This window comes from Oncorhynchus masou, chromosome 12 (assembly GCF_036934945.1).
Source record: "Oncorhynchus masou masou isolate Uvic2021 chromosome 12, UVic_Omas_1.1, whole genome shotgun sequence".
Classification (NCBI taxonomy): Eukaryota; Metazoa; Chordata; class Actinopteri; order Salmoniformes; family Salmonidae; genus Oncorhynchus; species Oncorhynchus masou.
This window is the reverse complement of record NC_088223.1, coordinates 36,468,673-36,478,134: the sequence shown is the minus strand read 5'-3', so window position 1 is coordinate 36,478,134 and position 9,462 is coordinate 36,468,673. Positions and strand designations below refer to the sequence as shown.

Here is a 9,462-nt window from a genome sequence, read left to right as displayed (position 1 = left end):
GAAACAAATCCTGGTTTCTGGCATGAAAGTCAAACACCCTAAGCATCGCCCCAATATGGTTAACCCACTTGGTGTAAATTGTACCATGGCTCATATAGCGAGGATCGCTACAATATACTGTTCTCTATCAGATACTGCTTTCCCATCATAAAGGCCTACTGTTGTTCCCCCATCATGACCATAATTGACATTGCTGCATGTGAAATGAACAACAGCTGAACATGATGGCCTTAAACTGCTTAATTCCTGCTGAGACATTACCACGCACCAGGCAACCCTAAATAGCCTGGGATATATGGGTCCAAGTCAGCAAAATATCACTAGACCCATCCAAATGCAAAACCACCTTCCCCAAAAGACCTCAACCCATAATAACCTTACTGTGTATAGAATACGTGCCCCAGGTCACCCAGCCAAGGAGCAACCCTGCTTAGCTTCAGGAGCAACCCAGCGGGTGGGATGGCATGGCTGCTGGCAATCTATAGGAAACCAACTCCCAAACATTTTTTCCTCTGATGGCTCAAAAGACTAGGAGTTTCCAGGGAGGATCTCACCAATACTACTCTGGGTGCATCCACCCGAAACAGTGCATATGCAACCCAAACAGTACATATGCAGCCCCAGCTGGTCTTTGATCCCTGTTATAGCTCCCTAACAACAGCTCTAACAGAATGTGGTAGGAAGTGAAAAGTTATTGGGTATACAGGTATCTTAAACAATAGTAGCCTATCTGATGGGGGAACATAATGGGTGAACAGTATTTGCTAGGGAACAGTATATGATGAGAGAACAATGTATTTTAGGTCCAGTAGGTTTTGATCATTGTGAAAATATATAGTATTTTATATCCATAACATAATAATCATAATAATTCATTCCCCCCAAAAAAGTTTGCCAATGTGTTGTGGAAATATTGTGGGTAAAAAAAATAGATTTTAATGAGTTCAAACAGATAATGAAAACTGGTTTACGTAATAATTCAAATGTAGACTAGAAAGTGATTGTGTGAATCCATCTTTGTTTTTGTTTTCTCTCAATTCCTTCTTGACTGTATCTGACCGAAGTTCCATATTCATTTTGCTCATATGTCAATATTTACTTGAATATTGTTATTTTATAGAGCCAAGCTGATGATTCAGAGCTATATTTCTATTTTATATTCGATATCAGAATACATTTCATTGATCCAACGACTGATCTGATCAATGGATTTTCTGTATTGGGAATGGAATTGGCGAAAAATTGCCCATCCCTTGAACGACTATCATTTACGTTGGATTGGGTAGTAAAGCAAAATGAAAGCGGGATTGTGTTTCCTACTATTGTAAAGTGGCTGTTCCACTGATGTCAGAAGGTGAATTCACCAATTTGTAAGTCGCTCTGGATAAGAGCGTTTGCTAAATGACTTAAATGTAATGTAAATGTTTCCTGTAACGGGATGTTATAAAGTCAACCAATTACATCGGACGGTGTAAATTCAAACGGGTGTGGTGTCTGTAGCGAAACCAGTGTGAACGCGTGGATTGGTAAGTAAATATTGCTCAATTCAAATTTGTGAAATGTCTTGTTTATATTTTTGTAAGGCTGTTGAATTTTGTATATCTGTTATGGCTTTGCCGTTCCCTCAGCTTTATCACGACTTGCTGGGTGTGTAAAGTTAGCCAACTAAGGTTGGCTATTTAGTTAGCTACTGTAAAGTGGTTCATTTTAGTTACTCTAACCACATATTATTATAGTAAACTACACTCCTGCTAGCTTGCTATTTTCACACAACTAAAACATGGATCTCTAGCTACATGAATCTATACGAAGTTGCAGTTCGTAATTCAACCCACCATTCTACTTGGCTTGCTAACGTTAACGAGCCAATGGTTTCTTTTTAACTAGCCCTATGTCATGCGATTGATTCCATTATGGTTAACGTCACATGTTGACCCCTCTGTTTAGGTACATACAAATGCAAGTCATATCAATAAAGAGGTGAGTGGGACCTAACGTTAGCTGTCAGTCTGAATTGGGTGATTTTGGATATCATCAAGCTTAGGCCAGGAACTAGTCAGTTTACTCTCCCTTTCTCTATTGACAACTACAGAAAAACATGTAGCTAAATGGAGTACCTTCTGCAATCTGTCATCACGTTGTAACATTAGATTTAAAAAATATATATATTTCACTAACAAATATTCCTCCCTCTGCCGCCTACCAGTCATGTCTGGTAAAAGAGTCCTCCTCGAGCAACAGCAGTGAAAGCATGAACTCTGACCAACAACCTGTTCAGGTGTGGCTATCTTCTGCAAAACTGTAATACAGGCACTGATGACAAACATGTTAAATTCCTTTATACAGCACAAACAGATGTGTCCGGTTTCCAATGTGTCCTTATTTACCAGTAAAAAAAAAGCCTCCTTTAGAAAAAGATGCGAAGGGTTGATTCTGACCCAAAGATGAGACAGGCCGTTAATGCGACTGGAACAAAGAGGCCCCCTCCACTCAAGTGAGCTGTTAGTGACTGGTCCTCTCAAAAACTTAATTGACTGGCTTGGTCAATGTCAACACCTCTTGTTTCTTATAGTTTTAGCACAGTCTTTCTGTAATTCCACATTTACATTTACATTTAAGTCATTTAGCAGATATTCCTGTATGTGGTTTAATTTTTTTTAAATATTTGGTCTCTTGCTCCTTCCCTTCCCCTCTTAGCAGTCTAACTGATTCGGCCCACAAGAGCAGCCACTATAGCTGCTGCTCCGTCTAGAAGTGAGGTGCTGTGTATTGAGAAAGATATAAATATATTTATAGCTAGCCGTACCAGTCTACTGTCTTGTTTGTAGGGCTGACCCAATTTTGTCGACTGGTGATTGTTTGGTCGATAGGATGTTGGTCGACTGAGATTTCTTTAGTCGAGCAGTAGGGGGGAAAAAATCGCTGTGGGGGTGGCACAGGCCATCAGTCTAAGAGGTGCTACTGAAATTGTAAACTCAGCAAAAAAATAACGTCCTCTCACTGTCAACTGCGTTTATTTTCAGCAAACTTAACGTGTGTAAATATTTGAACATAACAAGAACATGAACATAACAGGATTCAACAACTGAGACATAAACTGAACAAGAGTTCCACAGATGTGACTAACAGAAATTGAATAATGTGTCCCTGAATAAAGGGGGGGGGGGGTCAAAATCAAAGTAACAGTCAGTATCTGGTAGAGGTTGACCGATTATGATTTGTCAATACCGATTTATTGGAGGACCAAAATAAGCTGATACCGATTAATCGGTCGATTTTTAAGTATATATTTGTAATAATGACAATTACAACAATACTGAATGAACACTTTTAACTTAATACAATACATCAATAAACTCAATTTGGTCTCAGATAAATAATGAAACATGTTCAATTTGGTTTAAATAATGCAAAAACAAAGTGTTGGAGAAGAAAGTAAAAGTGCAATATGTGCCATGTAAAAAAGCTAACATTTATGTTCTTTGCTCAGAACATATGAAAGCTGGTGGCTCCTTTTAACATGAGTCTTCGATATTCCCAGTTAAGAAGTTTTAGGCTGTAGTTATTATAGGACTATTTCTCTCTCTACCATTTGTATTTCATATACCTTTGACTATTGGATGTTCTAATAGGTACTTTAGTATTGCCAGCCAAATCTCGGGAGTTGATAGGCTTGAAGTCATAAACAGCGCAATGCTTGAAGCACAGCGAAAAGCTGCTGGCAAATGCAGGAAAGTGCGGTTTGAATGAATGCTTACGAGCCTGCTGCTGCCTACCACCGTGCTCAGTCACTCCTCTATCAAATCATAGGCTTAATTATAATATAATAACACACAGAAATACGAGCCGTAGGTCATTAATATGGTCAAATCCGAAAACTATCATTTCGAAAACATAACATTTATTCTTTCAGTGAAATACGGAACCGTTCCGTATTTTATCTAACAGGTGGCATCCCCAAGTGTAAACATTGCTGTTACATTGCACAACCTTCAATGTTATGTCATAATTATGTACAATTCTGGCAAACTAATTGCGGTCTTTGTTAGGAAAAAATGGTCTTCACACAGTTCGCAACGAGCCAGGCGGCCCAAACTGCTGCCCATACCCTGACTCTGCTTGCATAGAACGCAAGAGAAGTGACACAATTTCCCTAGTTAAAATAAATTAATGTTAGCAGGCAATATTAACTAAATATGCAGGTTTAAAAATATACACTTGTGTATTGATTTTAAGAAAGGCACAGATGTTTATGGTTAGGTGCACATTGGTGCAACAACTGCGCTTTTAAATCACCCGTTTGGCGAAGTGGGCTGTGATTCAATGATAAATGACCAGGCACCACATCGATTATATGCAATGCAGGACAAGCTAGATAAACTAGTAATATCATCCACCATGTGTAGTTAACTAGTGATTATGTTAAGATTGATTGTTTTTATAAGATGAATGCTAGCAAGCACCTTACCTTGGCTCATCACAAGTGTAATTACACGGTTTAGCTCACATCTGAAGGCTGGGGGGGCATTTAGGACGTACTGTAGCTCGCTACAATATCCTAATGATTATGATCACACTTCCTCAATTCAAATATTATGGCGACACTATAGGAAAGATGATTTGGTATGGTTTTAGATTAGACACTTGGGATTCAAGCTGGAGTTATCAGTGTGGCCCCATCACCTGAAAATGTTGAAATACTGTATCTTCACGCCTAGAATAAAAACCTCCAGGCTTCCGTCATAACTGTCAATTTATTGGGGGAAAATAAAGGATTACATGGGGCAGTTTTGGAGAAGGAAAAAAAACACTAATCCCGTCCAAATTGTCCTCTGGAATAACGGACATTCTGGAGTAAAAATGACAACCAACGTTCTCTATTAACACTAGTCCCGTGTGAATAGGGCTTTGGTCTGGTGCATACGATGCATACAGGTGTCACATAAAGAGAGCAAGGGTTGAGGGAATAGGGAATGTTTTTTTCTAAACAAATGAGGGATTTAAGGAAACAGAACTTTCCAGTCAGAAATGGCTGCAATTATGTTGCAGCTTCAGCAAAATGGACAGCGTGCGATAAACACTTTGATGTTCTGTGGTGGTCGCTGCAGCACAGAGAGAGACAACAGGTGCTAGTCACTGACACTCGCTGTCTTTTTAAATTTCAATACAGCGCAGCAACTCTATGCCTGGCCCAGCACAATCAAAAAAATTGCAGGCCTGACTCCAGCTAGTCATTTGTGTGTCTTTTTGAATGATTTAATCAACCTGTTTGCTTAAAGCATCAGACAAACTCAGTGAATATAGTTGACTTGATTAAAACACATAGGATGTCTATATATGGAAAAATGCACCACATGATTGGTAGAAATAACAGACGACTCTAGGTCGACCAAGATTTTTTTAGTCTGGGACAGCCCTACGTATTTGCTATCATTTCTTGTGTGTGTGTTATATATATATATATATATATATTTTTTTATTTTTTTCCTATACCATGAAAAGGTTTTCAGAAGCAGCCCATTGCATCTGCCACTATAACAGGTAACTACCCTAGTCTCTGTTTTTTACACATAGTCCTTAACATTTTCTGTATCTTGTATCCACAAAACATTCCCTTCCATATCTTAAGACATGAGGGTGTTGAATGTGTTTACTTAGCACCAACAGCAGCTGTTCACGGCGGCCTGCATGGGACCTCAAGTGAAAAGTTACAGACAGTGTGGGCAAGATGTCCTATTACCAGAGCAAAGTTAAAACGGTGGACCAGGAGAACTAGAGTCTGAAGGAGTCTGTAGCTAAAAGCAGAAGGAAGGAAGCACAGATGACTTCAGAGCTATAAGAACTCCACACTCAGCTCGGGTACATGGAGCAGTACCATGGAGCATGCATAGGGTGGACCATTATGTGAAAATGGGTGTAGTGGCATGGGAAAGGGCATTGTAACCACATAGGAAAGAGTGACTTATTTTGCGTAAGGAACATCAGAGGCAAGGGAGCTCCACAACGCAATCCAAGAGCTCAAGGTAAGGCAGGTGGGTCATACAGTAGGGCGAATGCTCAATGCCCTGAAGATAGGATTGCATACAATGAAATTGTAAATCTCCCGAGCCTATTGAATTCGTTTTTTTATCTTATATATCTGCTTCAAACATACTGTATGTTCTCGTTGGATAGGCCCCTGTCCATTTCAGCTCATAATAGGAACAAAACGTTGCAATGCTCTTCTCAAAATAATAAGACTGACCGCTCTATTATTTCTATAGGGAAACATCAGTGTTCTGCAGAGTGCACCCCCTGCAGACCGGTGGGCAGTGACCATATTCAGCTCCCGTCCCATGATAACAAGGCTCTCACACTGACCAAGACTGTGGAGGTAACAATGACGCACCTGAAGCACAATCTTGAAATAAGTCACTATATAATATAGTTTTTTGGTAATTGTATGTTTTTCAGTGTGGTCCTCTAATCTTACTTTGCAAGTGTCAAAGACGGCAGAATTGATTTTCCTTATCACTCCCCCATTTCCATGTAGTCTCACATAGGGCGCTCTGGAGACACCCAGAAGAGCGACAACTTCACACCGGGTGTTTGGGCCCTCCACACAGCAACAGGATGTATTTGAGGAGATTTACCTCCTGGTGCAGTCAGCCCTGGATGGCTAAGTCTGCTGCTTCGTCTACGGCCAGACGGCCAGTGACAAAACCTACACCATGGAGGACATGCGTGAGGTCATCCCCCAGGCCGTGCAGCAGATATTCCAGGCCTCCAAGAAATTAAGGGAGCAGGGATGGCAGGTAGTGATGATACCATTGGTTTTCATCTGTATGCGTGGTAGCTGTCCTTTCAGCTGAAACATTTCTATTACACTGAGCACAGAATTTGAACTTGTTCATTTGACATTTACTGTATCAATGCGTTTCTGTTTTTCAGATTATGTATTTCCCATTGAAGTGGAATGAGTTGATGCTGGTGTAAATGCATGGTACTTGTAACATTTCACTTTTTTGACTGGATTCTTGTTAATTTTTTCCCAGTTTACATTTAGTGCCAGTTTCGTTGATCTTCAATGGAACTCTGTGTGATCTCCTCTACACTGGCAAGGCCGAAAAGAGACCGGAGCACGAGATTTGCAAAAGTGCCAACAACTAGGTCACGTCACCAATCTGACCTACCACAAGGTCAACTCTGGTATTAATACACTGGTATTAGCCTAAATTTAACTGTTAGATGTATTATATTTGTACATTTTAGATTTAAAGGTTGACTCAGCAATATTATGTAGATGCAGAAAAAAAAACTCATACTGGGTCAATTGTTTTGGTCTTGTGGCTACCAAGTAAAAGCGTGAAGCGAGCCCATGCACATGCACAGATGCTGTGTGAAAGCGAAGTTGTGCATCTCACTCATCACAATATCTGCGGTGCTGCTTGTGGCAATGTCATTTTGCTGAGTCTACCTCATTTAGATGGCACTTATCCAGAGAGACATGGAGAATTGTCTAGAATTAAAGTATAGGTATGTACTAGTGATGGGGAGGTTGACCTCTTGTTTTCACGACTGGATCATTTCGAAATGTTCCGTAAAAATAACGAATGGCGAATGATGACCTGAACATGAGAGTCATGATTCCACGAGCTTCTCGTTCAATGTCTTTCACCATCGGGAGCTTATTGGAGCTGTCATTTGTGACTGACTTGTAAATGTGTGCTTTAAACAATGTAGATTTTTTGATTGCTAGGCATACAAATATGATTATTTATTGGTACATTTGAAACGAGGTCTAGTTTTGGCCGCAGCCGGACTATATTGTAAACCACTCTTGTCAGAATGCATTGCTTGTGAAAAGTAATCTCACCACTCGCACTAAAATATTCTGCCGCTCTGTCGTTCTCAACATGCATCTCATGATGCCGAAAAGAAACTAGCGTCTGTGGGCGTGGCGTAGCATTTGGCTGGCTCAAGGAGTCTGGGCAGCCAGGCAAGGTGATGGACACAGTCATTTGCGAACTGGAGCCCCTCCAGGGATTTGTTTTGAGTTTGTTGAACGGAGTTGTGTCCATTATAACATTCAATAATCAATTAATTGCAGTCATCCTTACACCATTCGGTCCATTACCAGTTCTAAACATGTATTTTTTTCTTCTCTACGCTCATGATGTATTTTCCTGCGTGCATATGACAGACTGTTAGTTGGTGGTCGGAGCACGTCTTGAGCCTCTGAGCTGGGGGAGGGTGTATCAACCCTGCTGTTGAGTCGCTGCGGCCAGCACTAGCAGGTCAAACGAACGACTAAAATGAACGAGTCAGTCAGAAAAAATGAATCATGACTCAAGTCTGTGAAAAGTAGTTAAAACTGCACATCACTAGTGTGTACAAATGCATACCAGTATTGCTGTAGGGGTGCTGTACTATATACCATGGCTAACCCTGTAAAAAAAACACACATTTCACTTCACGTATCTGGTGTATGGGACAAGAAAACATATATTGCAAAGTGATTTGAACCTCCACTACAGGTTTATCAGAGAACTGCTCTACCGCCGTGTTCGACATGTAGGACACTTTAACCACTATTGAGGTAATTTATTTATATATATATATATACAATGGGGCAAAAAGTATTTAGTCAGCCACCAATTGTGTAAGTTCTCCAACTTAAAAAGATGAGAAAACTAAGGAGATGATCGTGGACTTCAGGAAACAGCAGAGGGAACACCCCCTATCCACATCGATGGAACAGTAGTGGAGAGGGTAGTAAGTTTTAAGTTCCTCGGCATACACATCACAGACAAACTGAATTGGTCCACTCACACAGACAGCATCGTGAAGAAGGCGCAGCAGCGCCTCTTCAACCTCAGGAGGCTGAAGAAATTTGGCTTGTCACCAAAAGCACTCACAAACTTCTACAGATGCACAATCGAGAGCATCCTGGCGGGCTGTATCACCGCCTGGTACGGCAACTGCTCCGCCCACAACCGTAAGGCTCTCCAGAGGGTAGTGAGGTCTGCACAATGTATCACCGGGGGCAAACTACCTGCCCTCCAGGACACCTACACCACCCGATGTTACAGGAAGGCCATAAAAATCATCAAGGACAACACCCACCCGAGCCACTGCCTGTTCACCCCGCTATCATCCAGAAGGCGAGGTCAGTACAGGTGCATCAAAGCTGGGACCGAGAGACAGAAGCTGTTTTTCAATCTCAAGGCCATCAGACTGTTAAACAGCAACCACTAACATTGAGTGGCTGCTGCCAACACACTGACTCAACTCCAGCCACTTCAATAATGGGAATTGATGGGAAAGGATGTAAAATATATCACTAGCCACTTTAAACAATGCTACATAATATAATGTTTACATACCCTATATTATTCATCTCATATGTATACGTATATACTGTACTCTATCATCTACTGCATCCTTATGTAATACATGTATCAATAGCCACTTTAACTATGC

At 40.8% G+C, this 9,462-nt stretch overlaps 1 long non-coding RNA gene across 1 annotated transcript; it reads left to right on the top strand.

Moving 5' to 3' along the window:
* Positions 1 to 1,172: 1,172 nt before the first annotated feature.
* On the top strand, positions 1,173 to 8,859 carry LOC135549088 (uncharacterized). Its single transcript, XR_010456932.1, has 4 exons — positions 1,173 to 1,526; positions 6,264 to 6,373; positions 6,533 to 6,794; positions 7,035 to 8,859. It is a non-coding gene; the product is annotated as an uncharacterized LOC135549088 (long non-coding RNA).
* The last annotated feature ends 603 nt before the right edge of the window (positions 8,860 to 9,462 follow it).